This window comes from Manis pentadactyla, chromosome 15 (genome assembly GCF_030020395.1).
Source record: "Manis pentadactyla isolate mManPen7 chromosome 15, mManPen7.hap1, whole genome shotgun sequence".
NCBI lineage: Eukaryota > Metazoa > Chordata > Mammalia > Pholidota > Manidae > Manis > Manis pentadactyla.
Window position 1 is genome coordinate 59450173 of NC_080033.1, and position 27542 is coordinate 59477714.

The 27542-nt window shown below is 36.8% G+C and overlaps 1 protein-coding gene across 2 annotated transcripts in view; it reads left to right on the forward strand.

Annotated features, from left to right (window-relative positions):
- Nucleotides 1-1743: 1743 nt before the first annotated feature.
- The window catches only part of AP1G1 (adaptor related protein complex 1 subunit gamma 1), an 89697-nt gene continuing 63898 nt past the window's right edge, over nucleotides 1744-27542 (forward strand). For both annotated transcript variants that reach the window (XM_057493096.1, XM_057493097.1), the window contains exon 1: nucleotides 1744-2036. The gene's annotated coding sequence lies outside the window, so the exon portion shown is untranslated. The remainder of the gene's footprint in view (nucleotides 2037-27542) is intronic.

The following is a 27542-nucleotide window of genomic DNA, read 5'->3' on the forward strand; positions in this document are numbered from 1 at the left end:
GCATTGGAGGAGGGGTTTGGCAATCAAAAAGATGAGTAAAAAAAATACATTGAGGGGATTTACATTTTATAATGTCTGCCATTTGGCATGATAGGAAAAGCTCCTTTCTCTTTCTTAAGATGGTTTAACTTTTCTGGTTCGCAATGCTAAAAATTGAAATTTGACCTCTAAGCAAATTTTTGTGACAGTGCAAACAGAATATGTTAGCTAACTGTTTTGCAACCTGCAAACTCCTTACTTTTATAGGAATCCCAAACTGTACTTTAGCAGGTGTTCATGCATAGCTATACAGAGAAATCCTCATGATGGCATCATTTTGGTGTTCTAGTTTCATACTACTATTTACTAGCCATGTGATCCAGGACTGCACTGTACAGTAGTGCATGGAGGGAGTATGAGGTAATTGAATTCCATAAGCACTGTGCTCCCCCAACCATTTGCTCTTGGTTGACTCCACCCTGAATGTGAGGGTGGGGTGGGTATGGACAGTTCTCTAATTCACCAGGTGTCACAGTATAGCAGAATCCAGTGGGGGAGGGCAGAGGGAGGATCTTTCAGCAAGTCAGTTTCTCTGAGGCTCAGTCTCCTTATTTGTAAAACTAAGTTACTCATGCTTGTCTAGTATGACTCAGGAAGTTATCCAAGGGTCAGATTAGATTATACATAAGAAGATGCTTTTATAAACAATGTGATATCAATATTTAATATAAAAAATGATAATTACTATTATTGCACCTTGGCCTCCTTTCTTTCCAGCCATTTGGCATGCCCCAGTAGTTGAAGAAGATACAGCTAGGCCTACTCAGTTCAGTTTTTGTAAAACGTTTTTAAATCCTGCATGAAAGTGACAATCTACTGAAAAAAGTGCAACCTGCTGTGACAGGTCCTAAAGATTTGTGGTTAGTTCAGTTCTCTTTGGCATCCAGCTAGGTGGTCTGCTTTATTCACTTCAGAGGTACTTTAATACCAATCCACATGAAGGATTTTAGTTTAGGTAGGTCACCTTTCCTTTAACTGGGCCAATACATCATGGCGCTCCTTACGTTCATATGGAAAATATTTGTTTGGTGTTAATAATTATTTATCAGCACAGGAACTGTCCGGTTAGACTGTCTTTGTCTCATGTCATTTACTCATGGAGTTACAGTCAGAAAGTCCACTCTGGAAGGGTTTTAGCTCTCACTAGTCCCAATCCTCTCTTTATATATGAGGAAACTGAAGCCCTGGGAGTTTAACGGCATAAAGTTGAGCACTGGTATTGGTGTGGAATCCATTCTTCTGTGTTATACTCTAATTCTCTTTATAAAATACATTGCAAATATAACATAAAATCACAGAATCTATGACCTCTTGAAACTTGTTCCTGAACTCAACCTAAAGAGAAAGCTAAAGTCTCGAAGGTGATAGAGTTGGGGATTCTCGCGAATTATGCCAAGCTCAGCCCGGCTCCGTGCTCACCGTCCCCATCTACCTCACCTCACCCACTTCCTTCGCTACCTTGCTAGCCCCGCCCACTCCCGGCGACTCGGCCCACTTGAGGACTCCGCCCACTTGAGGTGGTTCCGCTGCCGCCTGGTAGCCCAGCTCTCCCTCCGCAAGCGGAACCAATATCCGTGGGCTCCGGGATCGACCGGATCTTTCTCGCTCAGACTCTTCGCAGCGGTGACTCGGCAGCAGCGTCTAGCGTCATCAGTGACAGCCCCGTCCCTTGCTACGCTTCGTGTCGCTCTGCCAAGAACAGTCACCTCCTCCTTGGCAAATAGTCCTCGGCAGGGTCCGAATTCTTGGATAATAGGAGAGGGGAAGCACGAGGAAGTGCAGTCAGGGGACGCGGAACTGACAAGGAGAGGAAGCCAGGTACCGAGGTTTCTGCGATAGCGTGTGAAGTTAGCTAATAACACCCTCCCTCTGAAGGATCCCTCCGCCTGCAGTAGCGGTGGTGAGGCTGAGGGAGCCGCCATTTTGGATGTTCGGTTCCTGCTGCCACTGCCGCCGCCGCCCCCGGAGCTGCTGGTTTCATTCGAGGTTTCGTGCCGGTGAGTGTCACTCGCCGCGCTAAAAGCATATTGCTTTTTTTGCTCCGCGCTTGCCTGGAGCGCTCGGCCGGAAGCTTCCTGTCAGTCCCAGGGGTCCGGTCCGAAGCTGCAGGGGGTGAGAACGGGACCGAGGCCGGGCCAGGAGGGGCCCGGGGCCCCGCGGGCTGTTCCTGCTTCTGAGGGCCGACCCCGAGGCCTCGGAACGGGAGGCTCCCCGCGCGGCCGGTCGGTGCTGTGGCGCTGCCCGGCTGCTGCCGGCCTCCGGGAACCCACTGACTCCCAGGCTGTGATCCTCTTGAGGGCTCATTCAGGGAACCTGGGGTCAGCGGGCGGGTCCCAGGGTCCCACCCCCGCATGGCCCCCGCGTGCCTTTCCTGAGCCACGTATCAGCGCTCTTCTGTCATGTATCCGGGTCAGGCCTTCCTAGAACACTCTTCAGCATTTCCAAATGCTAACTCTCTCAGCGCCTGCAGAGCTGTCCTCTTAGAACCGGACATCGGCCTCGTCTCCCTCTAACCTTTCGACTAACTTCTTTCCCAATTGTACAAGTTTTTTTTTTAATTTTAACTTACCTGCTAGTACACTGTTTGCTCTTCCCTCAAACTCCTGTTCCTGCGGTCATCAGTTCCTAGTAATTCTTCCGATCTCCCAGACTGCCCGGAAGTCGGGACTATTGGTTATTTCCCTCTTAGGGCTTGGTGTAGAAGATCCGTCGAACCACTCATAGTGTACTTCCAACAGTAAATGTTTATAAAGTTGATTTAATTGCTTGGGGCGGAGGTGTAGGCAGGAGACTATCAAATATTTTCTCATTTGTGGATTCCCTTTCTGTCCTGAACACAAACTTTTTGGTGCTTATTGACACTTAAGTGTTTTTCTTGGTGTTATGTATCCCTGGGCATGAAAATATGCCTGTGAAGAAGGATCTGAATCTGACGTAGTAGAGGAAAGTAACTTTTTTTTTTTGGCAGCTGTAAGGATTAGTTACCAGAAGAAAGGAGTAAAATATTTCTTAGTAATCTTAACTTTCAGGTGTTTGTACATTAATGATCTTTGCTAATTCTAAAAAATACTTTCATATTGGGTTTCTCTATACTTGGGGATACTTGGATTTTAAATACGCGCTTCCACTGTTCCCATAATGCTTGTCAAACTATATACACCTTAAATTTTGGTTTAAAAATATAGACACTCCCGACCCCGATAATCTCACCAGTTTTATTCTACTCTTAAACTCTGTGTGCAATATAGTGTGCTTGAATAAAAAGCATTGTACATTAATTCACTGATTTTTTTTCTTGCATTTCAAGTTGGGTGCTTGTGATTGAATCACCTCCATTTCATCTCATTCTGGTCTTTTTTACATCGGCAAGTAAGAAATAACTTATTTTGAGATTATGGCTTGGTGACTGCTCAAATTTAAATTTATAACGAACTGGATTAAATCTTTTAATATTTCTAGTTCACATGTAAGTGCATTGTTTTAATCATCAGGTGGACAAATTCCTGTACTGGTCATATGATGCCTCAGTAGAAAACTGAATGTCTTTACTGTAAATAGTGTTATTTGTTTTAAGGAGACTTTTCAAAACTGTATTGATTACTATTTGTGTATTTACCGTGGGGCTGGGCGTTGAAAAAAATGTCAGACAGGGAACATCTTTGGAATGCTCACTCATTGAACTAAGTGTCCGCTATAGTTGCTACTGAAATGTTCCATTATCTGAGTTACACTTTTGGAAGAGCTATCAGATAGGTGTTACTTAACTCACTTCATTTCATGGTATAATGTACTGGTTTTTAAACATCATTGTTAGGTGGTTTGCATTCAGTTGGTGAAAGTGCCCTTTTGCCTTAAAATTTTAAGCAAAGTGCTGTTTAGTGTATCAGTTGATTGATCCAGCACATACATGAATGTGTACTATGACTAAAATTGTTGGGATTTCAAGTAGCTACTTGAAATTAATTTGTTCAGGATCCCTCAATTCATTTTCTTTGGGGAGTGGTTGCTTTTTCTTTGATCTGTTTCACTGACAGCAGTTCTAGATTTGAGGGTGAATTTTGTGAGTGAAACTTTATTATAAAGTACAAAAATTGTCAACAATGTCTTCATGATATTTCATCCCACTGTTTATTTTAAAAAGCAGTCTTGAAATAAATGGTGTACAAAAACCCAAGAGATTTTTTTGTGATTTATAAAAGCTCAAATTGAAAAAGTTGAATGAGTGTCTTCCAAAAGATTATTTTTAATTAAAAAAAAAAGAACTGGAAAACTACATACCAAAACAGATTTTCAGAATGCTTAATCCCCTTATGTGCAGTTGATGAGGATTTTTAAATTTTGTGTACACAGCAGGACTTAAATTGATATCAAACTTTAAAACATTTACATTTAGCCACAAAAAAATATAAAGCTGTTACCTTCAAGTTGCAGCAACTCATTTAACTGTTTTTGGTACTTGTAATTGAATCCTTGCTTTATGAATTTGTTTTCAGTCCTTGATTTTGGCTTCCTTTTATCCCTTTCTAACTTTTATTCAATTTCTTCCATGCAGAATAATACTTAAACTTGCAAGCAATTTTAAAATTATGAGTTTATCTAAGCTTTTATATTTCTTGGACTTAAGAGGTTTTGAAACAAATCATTGTCAAAAGTATTAGGGTTTTTCTGTTTTTCCTTTTTGTGTAGAAAATTTTATTTCAATAAAGGCTGTCATTTCTACCTTGAAAACATGTGTAAGGCTTTTTCTTCACTGATGGAGTAACGCAGAATACTTAATTTGGCATGAATTTTGGTTACTAGAACAATCTCTTGCCAAGAGTTTGTGGGTCTAGAAGTGGGAAAAAACCCACACTTGTCTAACTTTTAACTAACCTGTATAAAAGGGCAAGGCTTAGGATAATATGATTGAAATGAGAAATGCTTTTTTCATTACGTACTTCTAAATTTTGCTTCTTTAAAAATTTATTTTGCTCAGACCATTGGAGAGAGCAAATGAATAAATTAAGTGTTGTCAGTGAAAAATAGGCTTACAAGAATAAAGTCGTCATAGTTTTTAAGAGCTGAAGAAAACATGTGACCTTTGCACTTTATAAAGATATCTTAAAGGTAAATAGTTTTTACCCCCCCTTTCTCTGTTCTTACAGTGCAACAGTCACAGTGTAACCTGATACATTGCTTTGGTACCCCCAGCTTGCTTGTTGTACTTGATTGTATTTGTGTTTTACTGTGCATCCTACGCTTTTCAACTTTCCTGGCTTTGAGGGTAATGTTATGGATTCTTGGGAAAAGCAAATATGAGAAGGACATGAACTTAAATCTTTGAAACTATAAAATATTTGTACTTCCTTCACAAGGCTTTGGGTTAACATTAAGATTGTCCTAGAATAGATCATTTACACTGGTTATAAGATCTAATTTTTGTAAATGAGATCTTATTTACAGTTGTATAACTCAAAGTAAAAGGAGTTCCCTTAATATTTTTACAATTCAATTTAGTGAAGTTATTTACTAAACCTCACTGTTGGGAAATTGTTCAGTTTCAAGCTGAAGAAAAGGAAGGGAAGTTAATTTTTTTATTCCTTTTTAAAGAAGATTTTGGTTCCCTTCCCACTTTTTGAAATTTTTGAGAACATGATACTTTTAAAATACCGTGGAAATATTTGAGATGAATAGGGCAATAAATGAAAATATTTAGGCATACTAGAAGAGCTATTTGAATCTTTGTAGATATTAGGTTTTTGATATGATTATGGAAGGAAAACTGTTGTAAGAAGAGCTTTTTGTGACTGTTCCCAATATATGTGATGTTCTATATTTTAAAAAATTAAAAATTTTTTTAATACTGTTTGAATGTGTATTGTCTCTATCAGTGAATGTGCTGGCTCTGTATTTTCTTCAGAAACTTTCCATGATGACAGCTTCATAAATGGTGTTGATTATTTGAGAAAGTAGAATGAGGAAGTAGCTTGCAGTTTTATTTTACTAGCATTTGGCTGTATTATTTACACACACTGAACTTTTTGCTGTTCTTTCATTCTCGGTGTCCCTGTTCTACCTGTATCTGGAATGCTTTTTTCTTCCACCTAGTGAACCTACTCTCCTTTCCTCTACTCCCAGGTAAAGAGGTGTAGCACTTCTTTCCCCCCAGGCAAATGGGTGTAGCACTTTTTAAAAGTACTTGTTGAATTGTCTACTTTTCCTTTAGCTTCCAGGGAGCAAGAACTAGCTAATCCATGGCATCCTTAGTACATAGTACAGTGCCTGGCTCTTAGCTACTCTGCAGAATGAAAATAATAATAAAAAATTGTTCAAGGGTTCAGATATATAATAATTGGTGAATACTAGAACCAAAAGCAGCTGGGGTCCTGAGTGAATTATGGGAATCTCTTTCAGGTCATTTACTTGTGACTGGTAAAGTTCATGTCAGTGAAGTTCATTTTCAGGTCTAAGAAACATACAAAACCTTGTCTCCATGTCTTTGAAAATACAGTTTAGATGTTTAATCCAGAAATTGACATTACCATTTTCTCTGTGTCATTTAGTCACACTCTTTCTTATGCAAAAGCTCCAAGTGGCAGCAAAGAAATCTACTCTTTCTGCTATCTTCTGTCTTTCTTTTGAATACCTGTTACATCATTCATTATGCTGAGGAAACTAAACAGTAAGTTGAGAACTTCAGTCTTTTTCCTCCAAATAGAAATATGTTGATACATTAGTAGTGATTTGTAACTGACTCTCCCCTTGTGTTTGAATAATGTACTTTTTTTTTCAGTCTTTTATTTTTATTACAATTTTTATTAAGGTATTATTGATATATACTCTTAGGAAGTTTCACATGAAAACCTGTGGTTATTACATGCACCCATATTACTGAGACCCCCCATACCCCATTGCAGTCACTGTCCATCAGTGTAGTAAGATGCCACAGATCAACTACTTGTCTTCTCTGTGCTACACTGTCTTCCCCATGATCCCCCCCACACTATGTGTACTAATCATAATACCCCTCAATCCCCTTCTCCCTCTCTCCCCACCGGCCCTCTCCCACCCCTCCCTGTTAGAAACCACTAGTCCTTTCTTAGAGTCCGAATCTGCTGCTGTTCTGTTCCTTCAGTTTTGCTTTGTTGTTACACTCCACAAATGAGGGAAATCATTTGGCACTTGTCTTTCTCTGCCTGGCTTATTTCACTGACCATAATACCCTCCAGCTCCATCCATGTTGTTGCAAATGGTAGGATTTGTTTCTTATGGCTGAATAGTATTCCATTGTATATATGTTCCGCATCTTTATCCATTCATCTACTGATGGACATTTAGGTTGCTTCCATATCCTGGCTATTGTAAATAGTGCTGTGATAAACATAGGGGTGCATACATCTTTTTGAATCTGAGAACTTGTATTCTTTGGGTAAGTATCTAGGAGTGGAATTACTGGGTCAAATGGTATTTCTATTTTTAGTTTTTTGAGGAACCTCCATACTGTTTTCCGCAATGGTTGAACTAGTTTACCTTCCCAACAGCAGTGTAGGAGGGTTCCCCTTTCTCTGCATCCTCTCCAGCATTTGTTGTTCTTAGTCTTTTTGATGCTGGTCATCCTAACTGGTGTGAGGTGATATCTCATTGTGGTTTTAATTTGCATTTCCCTGATAATTAGCGATGTGGAACATCTTTTCATGTGCCTGTTGGCCATCTGAATTTCTTCTTTGAAGAATTGTCTGTTGATATCCTACGCCCATTTTTTAATAGGGTCATTTGCTTTTTGGGTGTTGAGGTGTGAGTTCTTTATATATTTTGGATGTTAACCCCTTGTCAGATAAGTCATTTACAAACATACTGTAGGATGCCTTTTTGTTCTGCTGATGGTGTCCTTTGCTGTACAAAAGCTTTTTTTTTTTTTTTTGAGAGGACATCTCTCATATTTATTGATGAAATGGTTGTTAACAACAATAAAATTCTGTATAGGGGACTCAATGCACAATCATTAATCAACCCCAAGCCTAATTCTCAAAAGTCTCCAGTCTTCTGAAGCATAATGAACAAGTTCTTACATGGTGAACAAGTTCTTACATAGTGAATAAGTTCTTACATGGTGAACAGTGCAAGGGCAGTCATATCACAGAAACTTCCGGTTTTGATCACACATCATGAACTATGAACAATCAAGTCAGATATGACTATCCATTTGATTTTTATACTTGATATATATGTGAATCCCACATTTCTCCTGTATTTTTTTTTAAATAAAATGCTGAAGTGGTAGGTAGATGCAAGATAAAGGTAGAAAACATAATTTAGTGCTGTAAGAGGGCAAACGTGGGTGATCAGGTCTGTGCCTATAGACCTTATGTGCCTAAGTATTAATCCAAGCTAGACAAGGGCAACAAGACATCCACGGATGCAGAAGATTTCTCTCAAAACAGGGGGGGTGAGGTTCTAAGCCTCAACTGTTGATCCCTAATTTCTCACCTGATGGCCCCCCTGTGACTGTGCCTGTCTTAGGTTGTTCCTCCCTTGAGGAATCTTACCCGTCTCTGGCTAACCAGCCATCTTCCGGGGCCATACAGGGAAATGTAAAGTTGGTAAGTGAGAGAGAACAATATTCTTTGAAAAGGTTAGCTTTTTACTTCTTTGCAGATTTATGCCCTGTGGCTTCTATGCCCAGCATTTGTCTTGAGGTATCTTTACCACTTGGAAGAATTATGATACTCGGTAATTTTAGATATGAGGCACGAATTCTACTAAAGGGTTGTAATTAGGAAGGAAGAAGAAAAGCTATAGAAGTAGCAGACGGAAGAAAACATGGGAAGATTGATTATTTCTTTGACATAACTTCTTGTAGAGTAACATAAGCATATATAGGTTTTAACAAACTATGTACAGAAGCTTTTTAGCTTGATTTAGGCCCCCATTTGTTCATTTTTGCTGTTTCCCTCGCCCAAGGAGATGCATTCAGGAAGAAGTTGCTCATGTTTATATTCAGGAGATTTTTGCCTATGTTGTCTTCTAAGAGTTTTATGGTTTCATGACTTACATTCAGGTCTTTAATCCATTTTCAGTTTATTCTTGTGTATGGGGTTAGACAATAATCCAGTTTCATTCCCTTACATGTAGCTGTCTAGTTTTGCCAACACCAGCTGTTGAAGAGGCTGTCATTTCCCCATTGTATGTCCATAGCTCCTATATCGTATATTAATTGACCATATATGCTTGAGTTAATATCTGGACTCTCTGTTCTTTTCCACTGGTCTATGGGTCTGCTCTTGCACCAGTACCAAATTGTCTTGATTACTGTGGCTATGTAGTAGAGCTTGAAGTTGGGAAGTGAGATCCCCCCTGCTTTATTCTTCTCAGGATTACTTTGGGTATTCAGGGTCTTTTGTGGTTCCATATGAATTCTGGAACTATTTGCTCTAGCTCATTGAAGAATGCTGTTGGTATTTTGATAGGGAGTGCATTGAATCTGTAGATTGTTTTGGCAGGATAGCCATTTTGACAATATTAATTCTTCCTATCCATGAGCACGGGATGTATTTCCATTTATTGGTATCTTCTTTAATTTCTCTCATGAGTATATTGTAGTTTTCAGGGTATAGGTCTTTCACTTCCTTCGTTAGGTTTATTCCTAGGTATTTTATTCTTTTTGATGCAGTTGTGAATGAATGATGTACTTTTATAGTGCTGATTGTTAAAATAATTTTTTTAGTCTTGTCTTTTAAATTTACAAAATAATGGTTCATTGTAATAAATGAAAAATGTCTAAAGACATACTTAAAAAAAAAGCTATTAATTTTCCTCAGCCCTCTTCATTTTTGCCCCCCAACCATTTTACCAGATTCTGGGTGTACTTTTATATTTCTTTCCATGCTTGGTCAAATACTGTATATAGTAACATAAATGTGCATGTATTAGGGATTCTTTTGTTTTCACAAAAGTGAGATCAGAAATTTTATATTACTCTGTAACAAGTTTTTCTTAACAATCATTGTCAGTAAATATAATTCTGTACTGTTCTTTTTAACATCTCCATTACGTTTCATAGTATGGATGTGCCGTACATAATTTATTCAGTTATTTTCCTGTGGATATTTAGGTTGTTTCTAGAATTTGCCCTACAGTGCTACAATAACATCCTTGTAGGTGCCACCTTTCTTGCTGATTCTTTTATTTCTGCAGACGTCTCCAAAGTGGGATTTCTGAGTTAAAGGAAATATGTTTTAAATGTTATTACTACCAGACTACTCTCTAAATAGGTTGTCAAAATTTCCACCTCCACTACCAGTGGGTTTTCCATATCATCACATTATTAGATGTAATTACTTAATTTAATTTTTCCTAGTCTGCTAGATGATAAGTAGTCTCTCAATTATGCTTAATTTTAATGTCTGACTATTACTGGAGTTAGCCCTTTTTGATGTTTTTGGCCTTTGAATTTCCTTATTGAGAGTTTTCTGTTCATGTCCTTGGTTCACTTTTTTTTAAAGTTGTTTTTCTCCTTTTTTTAACCTTGTAGGAATACCTTATAGTATAGTAATTCTTTGTCATATGACATCTGTATGTATTCATCTGGAATTAACTTCTAAGGTGTGAAGTAGGGGGTCTTGTGTGGTTTTACCTTTGTATAGAGAGCCAGCTATGCTGGGACTAAAGAGCCATCCTTTTCCCGATGGATTAAATACTACCTTACCATATGCTAAGCTCCCATATATGTTTGCTTTGTTTCTGGATGGTTTTTCTTTTCGTGTACCATTATTTTACTGTTTTGAGTATAACTTCATAGAAAGTTACACTCTGTTAAGAAAAGCTCCTATCGCTGTACTTTTTAACTTTCTTGACTATTCCTAAACATTTATTCCTATATTTATATTAATTGAAAATAATTCAGTTGAATTCAGAAAAACCTCAAAAAAGCCCACTGTTTATAATTGTACTATATTCATACTTTAATTTTGGGAGGCCTGACATTTTTTAATGACGGCGGTTTTTCCTTATTATGACAAATTTCCATTTGTTCAGGTATTGTAGTTTGAGGTCCTTCAATAAAGGTTTCATAGATTAGTTTTCTTCATCTAGTTCCTATATATTTCTTTTTTTTTTTTAGATAATTATTTTTTATTGAAGGGTAGTTGACGCACAGTATTACATTACATTAGTTTCAAGTGTACAACACAGTGATAAAACATTTATATACATAATTCTAGGTTCCAGCTATCACCCTACCAAGCTGTTACAATATCTTGACTATATTCATTATGCTATACATTACATCCCGATTACTTATTTATCTTACCATTGGAAGTCTGTCTTTTTTTTTTTTTTTTTGTGAGGGCATCTCTCATATTTATTGATCAAATGGTTGTTAACGACAATAAAATTCTGTATAGGGGAGTCAATGCTCAATGCACAATCATTAATCCACCCCAAGCCTAATTTTCGTCAGTCTCCAATCTTCTGAGGCATAACAAACAAGTTCTTACATGGAGAACAAATTCTTACATAGTGAATAAGTTCTTACATGGTGAACAGTACAAGGGCAGCCATCACAGAAACCTTCGGTTTTGCTCATGCATTATGAACTATAAACAGTCAGTTCAAATATGAATACTCATTTGATTTTTATACTTGATTTATATGTGGATACCACATTTCTCTCTTTATTATTATTATTTTTAATAAAATGCTGAAGTGGTAGGTAGATACAAGATAAAGGTAGAAAACATAGTTTAGTGTTGTAAGAGAGCAAATGTAGATGATCAGGTGTGTGCCTGTAGACTGTGTGTTAATCCAAGCTAGACAAGGGCAATAAAACATCCACGTATGCAGAAGATTTCTCTCAGAACGGGGGGGTGAGGTTCTAAGCCTCACCTCTGTTGATCCCCAATTTCTCACCTGATGACCCCTCTGCGACTGTGTGTGTCTTAGATTGTTCCTCCCTTGAGGAATCTTACCCGTCTCTGGCTAACCAGTCATCTTCCGGGGCCATACAGGGAAATGTAAAGTTGGTAAGTGAGAGAGAAGCCTTATTGTTTGAAATGGTTAGCTTTTTATTTCTTTGCATATTTATGCCCTGTAGCTTCTATGCCCAGCATTTGTCTTGAGGTATCTTTACCACTTGGAAGAATTATGATACTCGGTAAATTTGATATGAGGCACGAATTCTATTTAAGGGTTGTAATTAGGAAGGAAGAAGAAAAGCTATAGAAGTAGCAGGCGGAAGAAAACCTGGGAAGATTGATTATTTCTTTGACATATCTTCTTGTAGAGTAACTTCAGCATGTATAGGTTTTAAGCTACTACTTAAATTGCGCACACACATTAACATAATAGGAGTATAGTTACATAACCGAAGCATACCTGTAATTACCAGCCATCTCCAGTGAAACCAAGAAAACCAGTTAGGCACCTTAGGCATTTGTGAAAACTTATCTATGATATGGTGGATATTGTCCAACTGAACTTGAACAGTCTGAGAGAAATCAGACAAATTAAAACAACCCATTCCTGGGGAATGTTCACATCCCTTATGTTCTTTTAACAGTAGTCTGTAGTTGTAAGATTTTGGAGCGCTACAATTTGCACTTCTCCTAATTCTTGGTTGAGTTCCAACAGTATAGATCCAGTCAAATTTGCTGTTTTACTGTATGCACAGGCCAGCTTAGATATCTCCTTCATTCCCATGGCAAGTCCAGGAGCTGGTGGGATGAGTGCATCTACAGCTGTAGCAGTGCGTGGATCTTTGTTGGGGTTTTTTGATGATCATCTTCTGGCATGAGTCTTCCAGAGAGTGCTGATGTTGGAAGTTCTCTTTCATATCGTATCTTAGTTCATTTTCGGGGTAGCCCAGTTGGCTTTGATATTCTGTATAAACACAAACAGACCCTTTGCCTACACTTTTATATGCCCTTTATACCCTTGTGTAGAACTCATTGGAGGTTACCACACAGGAACTGCCCTTTTTTTTTTTTGTTTGTTTCTTTGTTTTTGTTTTTGGTATCACTGATCTACATTTACATGATGAATATTATGTTTACTAGGCTCTCCCCTATACCAGGTCTCCCCCATAAACCCCTTTACAGTCACTGTCCATCAGCATAGCAAAATGTTGTAGAATCACTACTTGCCTTCTCTGTGTTGTACAGCCCTCCCTTTTCTCCTACCCCCCCCATGCATGTTAATCTTAATACCCCCCTACTTCTACCCCCCCCTTATCCCTCCCCACCCACCCATCCTCCCCAGTCCCTTTCCCTTTGGTACCTGTTAGTCCATTCTTGAGATCTGTGATTCTGCTGCTGTTTTTTTTTTTTTTTTTTAAATAATTATTTTTTATTGAAGGGTAGTTGACGCACAGTATTACATTACATTAGTTTCAAGTGTACAACACAGTGATAAAACATTTATATACATAATTCTAGGTTCCAGCTATCACCCTACCAAGCTGTTACAATATCTTGACTATATTCATTATGCTATACATTACATCCCGGTTACTTATTTATTTTACCATTGGAAGTCTGTCCTTTTTTTTTTTTTTTTTTTTTTGTGAGGGCATCTCTCATATTTATTGATCAAATGGTTGTTAACGACAATAAAATTCTGTATAGGGGAGTCAATGCTCAATGCACAATCATTATTCCACCCCAAGCCTAATTTTTGTCAGTCTCCAATCTTCTGAGGCATAACAAACAAGTTTTTACATGTAGAACAAATTCTTACATAATGAATAAGTTACATAGTGAACAGTACAAGGGCAGTCATCACAGAAACTTTCGGTTTTGCTCATGCATTATGAACTCTAAACAGTCAGTTCAAATATGAATACTCATTTGGTTTTTATACTTGATTTATATGTGGATACCACATTTCTCTCTTTATTATTATTATTTTTAATAAAATGCTGAAGTGGTAGGTAGATACAAGATAAAGGTAGAAAACATAGTTTAGTGTTGTAAGAGAGCACATGTAGATGATCAGGTGTGTGCCTGTAGACTATGTGTTAATCCAAGCTAGACCAGGGCAATAAAACATCCACGTATGCAGAAGATTTCTCTCAGAACAGGGGGGGTGAGGTTCTAAGCCTCACCTCTGTTGATCCCCAATTTCTCACCTGATGGCCCCCCTGCGACTGTGCCTGTCTTAGGTTGTTCCTCCCTTGAGGAATCTTACCCGTCTCTGGCTAACCAGTCATCTTCCGGGGCCATACAGGGAAATGTGAAGTTGGTAAGTGAGAGGGAAGCCTTATTGTTTGAAATGGTTAGCTTTTTACTTCTTTGCATATTTATGCCCTGTGGCTTCTATGCCCAGCATTTGTCTTGAGGTATCTTTACCACTTGGAGGAGTTATGATACTCGGTAAATTTGATATGAGGCACGAATTCTATTTAAGGGTTGTAATTAGGAAGGAAGAAGAAAAGCTATAGAAGTAGCAGACGGAAGAAAACCTGGGAAGATTGATTATTTCTTTGACATATCTTCTTGTAGAGTAACTTCAGCATATATAGGTTTTAAGCTACTACTTAAATTGCGCACACACATTAACATAATAGGAGTAGAGTTACATAACCAAAGCATATCTGTAATTACCAGCCATCTCCGGTGAAACCAAGAAAACCATTAAGGCACCTTAGGCATTTGTGAAAACTTATTTATAATATGGTGGATATTGTCCAACTGAACTTGAACAGTCTGAGAGAAATCAGACAAATTAAAACAACCCATTCCTGGGGACTGTTCACATGCCATATGTTCTTTTAACAGTAAATAGTCTGTAGTTGTAAGAGTTTGGAGCGCTACAATTTGCACTTCTCCAAATTCTTGGTTGAGTTCCAACAGTATAGATCCAGTCAAATTTGTTGTTTTACTGTATGCACAGGCCAGCTTAGATATCTCCTTCCTCATTCCCATGGCAAGTCCAGGAACTGGTGGGATGAGTGCATCTACAGCTGTAGCAGTGCGTGGATCTTTGTTGGGGTTTTTTGATGATCATCTTCTGGCATGAGTCTTCCAGAGAGTGCCGATGTTGGAAGTTCTTTTTCATATCGTATGTTAGTTCATTTTCGGGGTAGCCCAATTAGGCTTTGATCCTCTGTATAAACACAAACAGACCCTTTGCCTACACTTTTATATGCCCTTTATACCCTTGTGTAGAACTCGTTGGAGGTTACCACACAGGAACTGCCCTTTTTTTTTTTTTTTTTTGCTTTGTTTTTGGTATCACTAATCTACACTTACATGACGAATATTATGTTTACTAGGCTCTCCCCTATACCAGGTCTCCCCTATAAACCCCTTCACAGTCACTGTCCATCAGCATAGCAAAATGTTGTAGAATCACTACTTGCCTTCTCTGTGTTGTACAGCCCTCCCTTTTCTCCTACCCCCCCGTGTATGTTAATCTTAATACCCCCCTACTTCTCCCCCCCTTATCCCTCCCTACCCACCCATCCTCCCCAGTCCCTTTCCCTTTGGTACCTGTTAGTCCATTCTTGGGTTCTGTGAGTCTGCTGCTGTTTTGTTCCTTCAGTTTTTCCTTTGTTCTTATATTCCACAGATAAGTGAAATCATTTGGTATTTCTCTTTCTCCGCTTGGCTTGTTTCACTGAGCATAATACCCTCCAGCTCCATCCGTGTTGCTGCAAATGATTGGATTTGCCCTTTTCTTATGGCTGAGTAGTATTCCATTGTGTATATGTACCACATCTTCTTTATCCATTCATCTATTGATGGACATTTAGGTTGCTTCCAATTCTTGGCTATTGTAAATAGTGCGGCAATAAACATAGGGGTGCATCTGCCTTTCTCAAACTTGATTGCTGCGTTCTTAGGGTAAATTCCTAGGAGTGGAATTCCTGGGTCAAATGGTAAGTCTGTTTTGAGCATTTTGATGTACCTCCATACTGCTTTCCACAATGGTTGAACTAACTTGCATTCCCACCAGCAGTGTAGGAGGGTTCCCCTTTCTCCACAGCCTCGCCAACATTTGTTGTTGTTTGTCTTTTGGATGGCAGCCATCCTTACTGGTGTGAGGTGATACCTCATTGTAGTTTTAATTTGCATTTCTCTGATAATTAGTGATGTGGAGCATCTTTTCATGTGTCTGTTGGCCATCTGTATTTCTTTTTTGGAGAACTGTCTGTTCAGTTCCTCTGCCCATTTTTTAATTGGGTTATTTGTTTTTTGTTTGTTGAGGCGTGTGAGCTCTTTATATATTCTGGACGTCAAGCCTTTATCGGATGTGTCATTTTCAAATATATTCTCCCGTACTGTAGGGATCCTTTTTGTTCTATTGATGGTGTCTTTTGCTGTACAGAAGCTTTTCAGCTTAATATAGTCCCACTTGTTCATTTTTGCTGTTGTTTTCCTTGCCCGGGGAGATATGTTCAAGAAGAGGTCACTCATGTTTATGTCTAAGAGGTTTTTGCCTATGTTTTCTTCCAAGAGTTTAATGGTTTCATGACTTACATTCAGGTCTTTGATCCATTTTGAGTTTACTTTTGTATATGGGGTTAGACAATGGTCCAGTTTCATTCTCCTACATGTAGCTGTCCAGTTTTGCCAGCACCACCTGTTGAAGAGACTGTCATTTTGCCATTGTATGTCCATGGCTCCTTTATCAAATATTAATTGACCATATATGTCTGGGTTAATGTCTGGATTCTCTAGTCTGTTCCATTGGTCTGTGGCTCTGCTCTTGTGCCAGTACCAAATTGTCTTGATTACTGTGGCTTTATAGTAGAGCTTGAAGTTGGGGAGTGAGATCCCCCCTACTTTATTCTTCTTTCTCAGGATTGCTTTGGCTATTCAGGGTCTTTGGTGTTTCCATATGAATTTTTGAATTATTTGTTCCAGTTCATTGAAGAATGTTGCTGGTAGTTTCATAGGGATTGCATCAAATCTGTATATTGCTTTGGGCAGGATGGCCACCTATATATTTCTTGCTAAATTTATTCCTGTATTTTATAGTTTTCAACACTGTTGTCAGTGGGACTTTTCCCCTCCATTTCTAACTAATGTCAGAAATGTGGGCTAAAAATGAATCTTTAATTTCCTGTGGATCAGTTCTCTTTACTGCCCTCTCCTTACTCCCCTAACCTCTTTCTTGGTGTCCAGAATGAACAGAACTTGACTTCATGAGGAATATGCTAGGGAAAAGATGTCCACTTAGTATTAAATTATTTCCTAGTAACTTTCTAATGTCATCCTGTAGAAAAATGATAAATGTGAATCTGTCCTTTTAGAATGAAGGCTATCTTAGTATTTTGAAAGTTTGCAGTTTTCCTTTATTTATCATTCCTGTGGTTTTTGTTAATTTGAATTTTCAAAGCAAGATTTATTGCTTAAGTTATATGTGTTCATTATTTGAAAGATACCAAAAATTACACAGAAGTTAAAGCCACCTGTATTTACACTAGGCATAGATTAATTTCCCTTTATGTTTATTATACCCTTTCGGGCACATCATTAAAAGATTAAGATTTTGTTTTTAGAATTTTATGACCATTCTTGATAATAAAGGACTCCTTAGGATGTTTTGGGGGAGTGAAAAATTGCTTTCTATTAGTGTCAAATTAGAGGTTGTTCATGTTTATTTGTCATTGTTTATTTGGCCTTTCTTTCATGTATCGTAATGTCATTGTCAGTAGGCATATTTGCATTTACATACATCTATTTTTTAAAATCTCAGTTTTGGTGAATTTTGGTTATGTGTGACAAGCATAAAATAAGATTCCTGTGATTATTGTAGTATTTTAGAATTGAGAATTGAGCTTAGGACCTCTTAGAGGGATGCCAGTGGCTAGCTTCGATGGCATGGTCGTATCTCCATGTGGTCACACATTTCACAGCCTACTCCTTACCCTTGAAGGTCTGGTAGTTCTATTTTAGTATTTTACTTACGCATCATTTAGCCTAACGAAACTCACTGATGTGTAAATTAGAATGTAATTCACAAGGGGCCATGTCTTTCTACTGAATTAACTGTATCTACTCTTCTGGCCACTCTCTATTCCTTGTGTGGAGGTAGTGGAGAGGCAGGGTACTTGAGAAGGTGATTAATAATCACAAAGTTGTATTGTGAGCCTGAAGCCAGAGCAGACAGTTGGATGGTCTTGAGTGTTTTATCATTCTAGGCCATGGTGAGACCTGATGAAAGAACGGTCCCTGGGACGACCACAGTGGTGTTTGCCTTTCCAGTGACCAAAATACTTATCCTCAGATTTAATCTCTCTTATTCAAACAGTGATTGCCAACATTGCTCTCCCTTTTTCTTCAGGCTGTAAAACATTTCTCTTCTATGACATGTTTCTTCATACAGGAGAAATAAATGTGCACTGCCTATCTTTCCCCAGTCTGCTCCTCCTCAAAAAATAAAACCACAAAAATACAAAGATGGTTAAAAAGTCCAGCTAAGTCAGATTAATGACAGGTGGTATCTGTAAGATACATAGAAAGTAAAAGTCTGATTGAAGTTGATCGGTTTTGGTTTAAGCTTTTTTACTCTTTTGGTCATAGTAGCTTGCGAACTGCAAATGCATTAAAGCAATTCATATATCTGTATCTATATATCTGTACCTATTTGAAATAAAAATCTGAAATAGGACTTCTGTGTGGAGCATAATATAAAAATACAAGCCTTATGGAGAATGTGAGAGAAAGCACGGTAACTTCTCTGGGGAGAGTTTTGCTTAGTGTTAACTTAGTTCTCTTGAGCATTCTCAACCATACTTAAAAATGTGAGTGGATGTTACACAATCAGTGGTAAAGTTAGTTGAAACCTGATTTCTTTTCCTGAGTCTTTTCTCATTGTTTAGCAAGGGTACTAAGTATACAGTCTGTGTTGGATAGAAAAGGAGGTAATTTTAATATTGAAAATTTGCTTTTAATTTAGGATTTCTTTTTGGGTTTAGAGCACAGATACTTTTAGGTTTAGGGGCAGAAGGACCACATAGCAGCAGGAGTCCCAGTTTTTTGGCTGTATGTTCTTTTTTTTTTTTTTTTTTTTTAGATAATTATTTTTTTATTGAAGGGTAGTTGACACACAGTATTACATTACATTAGTTTCAGGTGTACAACATAGTGATTCAACATTTATATACATGACAATTCTAGGTACCAGCTATCACCATACCAAGCTGTTACAATATCTTGACTATATTCATTACATCCCGGTTACTTATTATTTTACCATTGGAAGTGTATACTTTTTTTTTTTTTTTTTGTGAGAGCATCTCTCATATTTATTGATCAAATGGTTGTTAACAACAATAAAATTCTGTATAGGGGAGTCAATGCTCAATGCACAATCATTAATCCACCCCAAGCCTAATTTTCATCAGTCTCCAATCTTCTGAGGCATAACAAACAAGTTCTTACATGGAGAACAAATTCTTACATAGTGAATAAGTTCTTACATGGTGAACAGTACAAGGGCAGCCATCACAGAAACCTTCGGTTTTGCTCATGCATTATGAACTATAAACAGTCAGTTCAAATATGAATACTCATTTGATTTTTATACTTGATTTATATGTGGATACCACATTTCTCTCTTTATTATTATTATTTTTAATAAAATGCTGAAGTGGTAGGTAGATACAAGATAAAGGTAGAAAACATAGTTTAGTGTTGTAAGAGAGCAAATGTAGATGATCAAGTGTGTGCCTGTAGACTATGTGTTAATCCAAGCTAGACAAGGGCAATAAAACATCCACGTATGCAGAAGATTTGTCTCAGAACGGGGGGGTGAGGTTCTAAGCCTCACCTCTGTTGATCCCCAATTTCTCACCTGATGACCCCTCTGCGACTGTGCCTGTCTTAGGTTGTTCCTCCCTTGAGGAATCTTACCCGTCTCTGGCTAACCAGTCATCTTCCCGGGGCCATACAGGGAAATGTAAAGTTGGTAAGTGAGAGAGAAGCCTTATTGTTTGAAATGGTTAGCTTTTTATTTCTTTGCATATTTATGCCCTGTAGCTTCTATGCCCAGCATTTGTCTTGAGGTATCTTTACCACTTGGAAGAATTATGATACTCGGTAAATTTGATATGAGGCACGAATTCTATTTAAGGGTTGTAATTAGGAAGGAAGAAGAAAAGCTATAGAAGTAGCAGGCGGAAGAAAATCTGGGAAGATTGATTATTTCTTTGACATATCTTCTTGTAGAGTAACTTCAGCATGTATAGGTTTTAAGCTACTACTTAAATTGTGCACACACATTAACATAATAGGAGTATAGTTACATAACCAAAGCATCTCTGTAATTACCAGCCATCTCCAGTGAAACCAAGAAAACCAGTTAGGCACCTTAGGCATTTGTGAAAACTTATCTATGATATGGTGGATATTGTCCAACTGAACTTGAACAGTCTGAGAGAAATCAAACAAATTAAAACAACCCATTCCTGGGGAATGTTCACATCCCTTATGTTCTTTTAACAGTAAATAGTCTGTAGTTGTAAGATTTTGGAGCGCTACAATTTGCACTTCTCCTAATTCTTGGTTGAGTTCCAACAGTATAGATCCAGTCAAATTTGTTGTTTTTGGCTGTATGTTCTTGACTGTTGGCTGGCAGTATCTCAGAGCTCACAGCCAGGTAGTGTAAGCTCAAAAGTGGGACGAAATTTAATTGAGCAGGGTAAAATAGAAGACTGGGTTGAGTCCTGGTGCCGTTTTTCATACCTGTTGGTGAGGAGCTGCTGCACCTTAATTTTGTGTGCTTTGGAAAGGACAAGTACATTTTCTTTAGATAAGACTGTTCTAGCATTTAGATTTCCAGTAAATACAGTATTTATTGAGTTCCTACTCTTAGGCAAGGGGAATACAAAGGTGAATAAGACAACCTTAGGACATAGGGAGGTTATCATTGAGTGGGAAAATAGGCATTTTGAAGAAAAAAAGATAACGGCCTGGGAATGGTTTTGCCCTATGAGGAGAGAATATTTATCTCACAAAGTGGTTTGTGTAGATTTTGGGAAGGAAACATTTTCTCCATTTTGTGGATAAATTTTAGGAATATTGAAACATAGGCTGTCACTGTTTATTTATTTATTTATTTTAATTTTTTATTTTGATATCATTAATGTACAATTACTTGAACAATATTATGGTTACTAGACTCCTCCCATTATCAAGTCCCCCCCACATACCCCATTACAGTCACTGTCTATCAGACTGTCACTGTTTTTTTAATCTCTTCTACTGTTTGTCTCTACTATTTCCTATAATTAGCATTTATAATTTTGATTACTCTTTGGTTATATAAAGTAATCTAATTTAGTTTAAGCTCCAAAACCTAATTTTTAAAGATCATTTTGAATAGAAATTTTTCAAAAATGAATTTCACACTTCCTCTTTTCTCTGTATTTTTCCTATTATCTATCAGATAATATTAATGGAATAGAGGTACATTTATCCACAATCTCTGTACCTTAACAAGTCAGACTTTTAGTTTTCCTGTGTTTCCTTTCCACCCTTGTCTTAGTGTTTTTATTATTTAGTTTTAAAAGAGGCGACAGAAAGGGAAATTTTATTTTAATAGAGTATACAAGCCATGTGAATATAATTTATAAAAAATCTTAAGGTTATGTGGAAGTCAAAGGCAGAGATTTATCATAGTGTTGACTAAAACCATTGAAATAATGTAAATGGTAGATATAACACAACAATCATAGTGGTAGACTTTAACAAGTCTTTATCAGTCTTTGAAATAGGTCAGGTGGCTAAATTGGTGAGAGCAGATGGTATCTGAATTATACAATCTTTAGAAATTGGTAATTCCACAGATAAACAATTATTTTTTTTGTGTAACTATCACCTTTATTTTTTTAACAGCTTTATTGAGGTATATAATACATGAAAAATTGCATATATTTAATGCATAGAATTTGATGAATTATGCTGCAATCTTATATTCAGGTTTTTTTAAATGTTGATCTTACAAATAATTTTTTGATTAATCAAAGTCTTATAAAAACTAATTATAAAAATTAATGGCACTGCTTTTAATTTATTAATACTCTTAGGACTTTAGAGGGAGTTCCTAGCACACTAAGTAGCCTCAGACTACTATGTTGTGTATGTTTAAGATAAATGCTTTAATTTAGGATTTAAAAATTATTAATTAAGGTTATTGTGGAAGTCAAAGGCAGAGATTTATCACTGATTTGATCTTGTCTTTTTTGATGAATCATTTAAAAATTTTTATAGGGTTTATAGAAATCTGTAATGTAAGGACACAAATTTTACTTTTTAAATTGTGGTAAGAATATAACATGAGCTCTGTCCCTCTTGATAAATTCTCCATTGCACAGTACAGCATTTTTAACTATAGGCACAGTGTGTATAGCAGATCTCTAGAATTTATTCATCTGCTGTTATGCTTTTTCAGTGCTTGTTTCTGCTACACAGAGGTTTTATTTGTTTTGCTGCTGTTTTGATTTGCTTGTTGGTAGGTGACATTTTAACTACCATCAGTGTTCTTTTCTAAAACAGTTTCTATCTCCTGTCCCTCACCCTCCTCTCTTTCCCTTCCAGTTCTCTAATTTGTTCTCTTCTGGAACTGGTTGAATCAGGGCCTGCAAACAGAGTGAAGTAAATGTTTTAGTGGGTTGATGTGATGATGCTCTCTGTTTTGGTTGCACAAGATACAAAATTGTGTTTTGGATTCTCACCTATGTTCACATAGCTGAGTCATTACTGTGCATTATATTCATACTTTATTTTTTAAAAAGGATAGAGTTATTGTTATTTGTGATAGGCGTTTAAGCTGTTCTAGTTAAGGAATCATATGGTTTTTGAGTATTTTGAAAAGGAAGTGAAAGTTTCAAAAAGATCTCAACATTGTAATAAAAGCTAGGAGATGATGGGTTCTAGATTATGTGGTCTACAGCATTCACTACATAGATTAGATGTAGTTGAGCTTAATTTTTAATATGAAACATTTCAGACATAAAACATATGGAGAATAGTAATAGTCACTTACCCATTACCTAGTCTAAGAAGTAAAACATCACTAATATAGCTAAAGCCTCCTGTGTATCACTCTGTCACTGATCATTTCCCCTCCCTCCCAGAGATGTACCACTGTGCTGGATTTGATCTTTTTCTTTCACATGCATGTTCTTATTTTTGTGCTGTATATTTAAAGAATAGGTTCTTTTATGTGTTTTATTTATTTATTTTTACTAAGATACCATTGATATATACCCTCTTATGAAGGTTTCACATGAAAAACAATGTGGTTACTACATTCACCCATTCTTTTCTGTGTTTTAAACCTTCATAAATATTAGTGCTATATCTGCTGCTCAGATTTAATTTAGGCCAAGGATAGTTTATATATGGCCAGCCATTGTGGCCAACGTTTCTTTAGTGCTTACTCTGTGCCAGGCACTGTGCTTAAGAATTTTACACGTATTCTTACTCAATTCTTGCAACAATCCTTTGAGGTACTACTCTCTCCATTTTATAGATGAGGAAACAGACTCTGAGGGGATCTGTCACTTACTTTGTTAGAGATGCACAGCTAATAAGATGTGGAGCTGGGATTCAAACCCAGGAAATTTTACTCCAGGGTCAATGTTTTAAACAAGATAAGGGTCATTGGATAAGGATTAGGATTGAAAGCCTTATCTCAGTTGAATAAAGGTAAGGGTCCACAATCCCTTATCTCAGTTCTGAAATCCAGAAAGCACTGAAAACCAGGAGTTCTTTATAATTCTTTCAGTCTTAAAATCCAGACCATGAGGTTGTTTGTACTATTAATTTTTCTCTTTTGGTGTGACTATTCATAGGTATTGCTGTAGAAATATTGTTTGATAATAGAACTTTTGCCCCAGACATGATGGGCAAGTTATGACATACACTATATGCGCTACATTACCTTTCCAAAATTCAGAAAATTCTGAATTGTGCTTTAAAGGTTTTAGATGTGAGATTGTGGACTGGTACTGTGCTACTTTTTCTGCATGGAATTTTGGAGTTGTTGGGTTGTTCTAGAAAGCACTTAATTTCACAAGAGAAAAAAATTCTGAATATATTGAATTACTTTGACATGACAAAATTTGGCTTACCCTAAATATAATTTTCTGCTTTGTTTTTAATCGGTTTCTTTCTTTTTATCATGTGACTGGAATTGTAAAAATCTGTTTTTCTCACTAGTCTTCTGAGTTTTTAAGAATAGAGACCATGTCTTTGCCAGTCCCCAACACCTATTGCAATGCCTGGCATAGAGAATGCTCAGCAAATATTTGTTGAATGAGTGATTGAATGGAACTTTATGGTATAACATGTTTCCCTATTAGGTCATCTGTGGGGTAATGTGAATAATTGAACTGAACAGGAGGAAAAAGAAGATGTGCATGAAGCTATCTTCTTATTCCGTATTTTTTACATTCTCCTTTCCCACTTTGAAATGAATTTAAGTGATACTTATGTTGATACTCATTTATGATACTCTATGCCCTGTTTCATAACTATTGTCTAATGGGCTGTGAACGGTTAAACAGTTTTAAAATAATTTCTTGATTAAAGGCCTTGATACTTCTGTTTTCAGAACCAAGATTCTCAAACTTAATGGCTATATTTCAGTTGAATATAGTACATGATATGTTTGTTTCTTATTCAAGTTTGGTTTATTTTTTCCTTGTATAAATCTGTTTGATAGTATTGATCTGTGAAGGGACTACATTTGATTTATAAAGAATGATACTTGTAAAATTAACTGAAAATAGAATATATAATGTGATTATCAAATATTTGTTCTCATAGATTTTTAAAGCTAATTCTGTGCTCTTACTATGCAGTTGATGGAACAGAGGCTTACTGAAATCAGATGACTTGCCCTAGGCTGCTTGTCTGATGGTGGTAGTTGATTAGTAGGATCTTTCTTTCATTGACTCTGATACTTACTTCTAAGTATGATCTTTTCTTTCATGGGATTTCTGTATTTCCATGATGTATAGAAACTGAGGAATATTTAATATGCTTTTAAGCGTAGGTATTTTATTTGAAAGATTAAAGAACTTTGACTTGCTATTCAGAATCTTCATTCAAAACATAAAACCATAGTCTTCAAGGTCAATTAATAACGTAGGAAGATTTGGGGAGGAAGCAGGAGGAGAGACCTTACTAGGATAGTTTTTCCTTCTGCTTGTAATTATTTTACTTAAATTGCTGCTACCTACAGTGCATAGTTCTTTGTGGTACTTGGGCCAAAATATAGACACAAATTTCTTGTTGTCTTTTGCAGGACTTGAAATGGTGGAATTTTCAGAATAGATTTTCTTAATGTATTTACGGTAGAAATAAAGAGAAGTCGAAGCTCCTGAAGATTTGTCATTGTCCCTCTCCACATGTTTAAAGTTTTCTCTTTGAGTCTCATTTCACCTATTTATAAGTACAAAAGGGACATAACTAACAGGCACCTTTTCTGACCTACTTGTGTTTATTTAGAAGGCACCATCATCTTTCAGGCTGACACTCAGGAACTCCTTTCAAGACAACTTGACACCCTTGTGGTTCAGATCAGTGACTTGCCCTAGGTTGCTTGTCTGATGGTGGTAGTTCATTAGTAGGATCTTATTGGCATGGAAAATGACTTCATGTTTCAGGTGAGATCTGCCTTTGTTTGTCCTTTTAATAAGGGTTTGGTGACATCTTTTATAGACCAAGAAGTATAACCATTTCTTAATACTCTCATCACACACAACATAGTTCTCTATATTTTATAGTCATTTTTGTTTCACTAGTGGTTAAATGTACCTTTAAGCAGGTTGGAACAATTAGTAACTTTATAACTAGTCCACTTAAAATCCTAGGTATATATTACTATAACTGCTCAAATAGGTCTTGCTTAATTGGAGGGCTTTTTTTTTTTTTACTTAAATACACATTTTTGTTGTTGTTGTTGTTATCATTAATCTACAATTACATGAAGAACATTATGTTTACTAGGCTCCCCCCTTCACCAACTCCCCCCCACCACACCCCATTACAGTCACTGTCTATCAGCGTAGTAAGATGCTGTAGAATCACTACTTGTCTTCTCTGTGTTGCACAGCCCTCCCCATGCCCTCCCCCACATGCTAATTATACATGCTAATTGTAATACCCCCTTTCTTTTTCCCTGCCCTTATCCCTCCCTTCCCACCCATCTAATTGGAGGGCTTTTTTTGTTTACTTTAAGAAAACTCTTTAAACTCTTTAATTTTTAAGTTAACATACAATAAAGTTGACTTTTTTAAGGGTGTACAGTTCTTTGAATCTTAACATGTGTAGATTTATGTAATCACCACCACAGTTAGGATACAGTTCTCTCATCTCGAACTTCTTCCTGCTGTCCCTTTTTAGTCCCTCCAACCTTAATCATTGGCAGTGATTGATCTGTATGCCATGACTATAGTTTTGGTTTTTTGAAAATAATCATATAAATGGAATGATTCAATATGTCACCTTTTGAGGCAGTTTTCTTTCCCTGGCTGTAAGAACCTAACAGACTGTGTGTGTGTTATGGTGTGTAGCAATAGTTTGTTCCTTTTTTTATTGCTACAAAATGTTCCATCTTACGGATTTACCGCATGTTTCCAGTGTTTGGCAGTTATGAACAAGAGCTGCTCTAAAAGCTCATATATAGTTTTTGACATGAACAGAAGTTTTCATTTCTCTAGATTAAATTCCTAAATGTGGGATTGCTGAGTCATAATGGTAAGCATATATTTTAAGTTTGTAAGAAACTACCAAACTGTTCTCCAGAATGGTAGTATCATTTTGCATCCCCTCCAGCAATGTGTGAAAGTTCCAGTTGTTCAGCATCCTCCCCAGCACTTGGTATTTTAGCCATTCCAGTAGGTGTAGAGAGGTATCTGGTTTGGTTTTAATTTACATTTCTCTAAAGCCAATGTAGTTGAGCATCTTTTCAGATATGCTTTATTTATCATCCTTATTTTTCTTTGGTGAAGGCTCTATTTTAGTCTTCTAGCATTTTTTTAAAAAATTGGGTTTAACTCTTGCATTTTTAATTTCTTTTATAAACAAGTCCTTTATTGAGTATGTGATTTGCAAATATCCTAGTCTGTAACTTCTCTTTTCATTTTTTTAACAGTGTTTTCCATAGTGGAAAAGTTTATAATTTTTTATTAAGTCCAGTTTTATTATTTTTTCTTTTATGGGTTGTGCCTTTGGTGTAATGTATAAGAAATGTCTAATCCCAGGTTATAAAGGTGTTCTCTTTTATCTTCTCATAGTTTTTTATGTTGTAATACATTTTACATTTAGGTCTGTGATCCATTTTGAGTTAATACTCATGTAAGGTGTGAAATTTAGGTAAAAGTTCAATTTTTTTGGCTTCTGGATATCCAGTTGTGTTAAGGTTTTTTTTTGTTGTTGTTGAGTTCATAGTATCACCTAATTATCCTTTTAATGTTTGTGGTGAATATCCCCTCCTTCATTTGTGATACTGGTAATTTGTGTTCCTTTTTATTGTTGGCCAGAGGTTTATCAGTGTTACTGGTCTTTTGG